The sequence below is a fragment of the Procambarus clarkii genome, chromosome 40 (genome assembly GCF_040958095.1).
Source record: "Procambarus clarkii isolate CNS0578487 chromosome 40, FALCON_Pclarkii_2.0, whole genome shotgun sequence".
Lineage (NCBI taxonomy): Eukaryota > Metazoa > Arthropoda > Malacostraca > Decapoda > Cambaridae > Procambarus > Procambarus clarkii.
In genome coordinates, this window is record NC_091189.1 from 1365926 (window position 1) to 1368635 (window position 2710).

The window sequence follows — 2710 nt, forward strand, 5'->3', positions numbered from 1 at the left end:
GGGACAAGGGGGTGGACACACTCATACCACCACGACAAAAGCAAGCAAGCAAGCAAGCGTGCACTCAAAGAGTGGGAGAGACTAACGCAAAACGTTACACACTCAAATATAAATACAACACAATAATTGAGAGTACACATTGAATTAGACGACAGAATGGTTGAATTCTCAGCCCATTAGCTGATGCCCGGGCTGAGAAATCCATTAGGAAAGGACCAGTAGGTAAAAACGCACATTTTCTGACCCCCTGCCTTTACCCCCTCTGCCTTTATCCCCCCCCTAGTGATTTTCCTCCCTCCCGATTCACTTTTCCCCGGCGCCCTCTGCCTCCTGACGCCCCGAGAGTCGCCACAACAGAGGATCCGGATCTGCCTCGCGTGACGAGCAGAGCAGCGATGTCGCAAACTCCGCGACCTTGAGAGACCGTGATGAATGCAAGGACCTCAACCCGCGGAACACTGCTTATATATATATATATAATATATATATATATTCCTATTCTAGGTCCTGTAGAGGGGACAAGCAGCAGGAATCAGGTCACTTTACACGTATCTTGTAACGCAGTCTACATAAAAGTTGGTTAAATTTAGGATACATATTCCACAATTCAGCCTTACTCGGATAAAAGTCTGACTCAAACGGGTCTTCACATAAGAAAAAACTTGAAATGGATGGCACAAGGAAGGGCGAAGACTATATTTCTCTTCTCAGGCAGAGGAAGCAGGACCTTTAGAAGAAAAAACATGTAAAAAATAGAGGAGAAATTCTTGAATAATAATAAGGGGAGGAGGAGACAGAGTGCAGAGGTTAAATAAGAATTGCAGCCTTCTTCTGGAAAACAGAGACATTAGGTCAAAGAAAAAGGGGGGAAGGGAGGAGGTGAAATATGCAAGGGAAGAATTACTTAAACAAAAACAACAAAAAAAACGGAGAGGAATGAAGATTAGTGTGACACTGTAAGATATAATTTGAGAAAAGGAGCCCCCTTCCCCTCCCCCTGTCGAGGTCGATGTGAAACGGAAGAAGAGGGTAGGGTGAGGGATGTTAAGTAAATGACTTGACCGGGCTACGAATAGGGGGTTAAATAGGGGTGAAACTGACGAGCAGAACTGAGGAAAAACATTAAAAAGTAGGGGATGGGGTGAGACCCATGGATGAGCTGTGAAAAAGATTTCATAGACTAGGAGAAGTTAAAACAGGATTACGAAGAAGAGAAGATCAAGACTTCGAATAAGAAAAAGAAGAAAAACAAGGATAGAAAAATTTGAGAAAATGCGACAAAGAAGGGAGCTGACGCATGGAATAAGGTCATATGTGAAGAGGATGAGGAAGGAAAGTGTGAAGAAGAATGAAGAGCTGGGCTAGAAGAACAGGGAAGGGGCAGAAGGATGGATGGAGGGAGGGAGGGAGGGAGGGAGGGAGGGAGGGAGGGAGGGAGGGAGGGAGGGATGGAGAGAGGGAGGGAGGAAGGAAGAGAGGAAGGGAGGGAGAAAGGGATGGAAAAGGGGAGCAAAGCCATAAAGCATCACGAGATTCAACTTGCAAAGAAGCCCACTGAAACCCCCCCCCCTCCCCCTTTTACAAAACTACCCTAGCAACAACTACCCATTTCTGCCACCACTACCACCCACTACTGCCTCCATCTCCCCTACTACCCCTCAAAAATCGTATAACTGGTTGAGTTCCATGCAAAAATTGTATTCCTTAATTTCCCCCTTAATTGTATTCCCAATTGCATGCAATATAATCACCAATGTATTTCCTAATTCCATCCTTAGCCGTCTGTCTTACATTCCTGTCAGTATACATCTAATTTGTCGTGGTAGAAAATAATAATCTAATTTGTCAACTGATCACATTTTTATTGCATGCGATTTGACAGCAAACTCATCTCTCTCTTGCACCAAAATGCTAATCACTGATGCAACAGCATTGCGCACATATTTTGCTGATATTTAGGCGTAGTTTCATTCATTTATTATGCACCCCGTTGCACTTTCTGTGGGGGTGATTTGGACCCCCCATACCCATCCTGTCAATGGTAGTGGTCCCCATACCCATCCTGTGGGTGGTAGTGGACCCCCTACCCATCCTGTGAGTGATAGTGGACCTCTTAACTATGCTGTTGGTGATAGTGGACCCCATACCCATCCTATGGGTGATAGTGAACACCATCCTTCATCCTGTGGGCTGTAGAGAATCCCATACTCATCCTGTGAGTTATAGATGGCCCCCATAGCCATCCTGTGGGTTGTAGATGGCCCCATACATATCCTGTGGGTTGTAGATGACCCCATGCCCTTCCTGTGGGTGATAGTGGACCCCATATCCATCATGTGGGTGGCAGAGGACCCCATACCCATCCTGTGGGTGGTGTTGAACCCCATTCCTATCATGTTGGTGGTAGTGAACCCCATGACCATCCTGCGGGGGTGGTAGTGAACCCCATGCCCATCCTGCCGGTAGTAGTGGATAAGGTCACTGAGGCACACAAGATGCTCAGGAATTAAACCCTAACATTCCATTAGTTACAGTCATGATAAGGTAGTTACACAGTTAAAGTGCTCTCGCAGCTTTTCAACAGTTGATGCGTTAAACAGGAAGATGGATCTTTCGGACGTTATATAAATATTAATTTCTCAAACATTCCATTCAACTTCCAATCAAGTAGTGTATTTTGCTCTCTACGGAACAGATAACAGGTCAATCG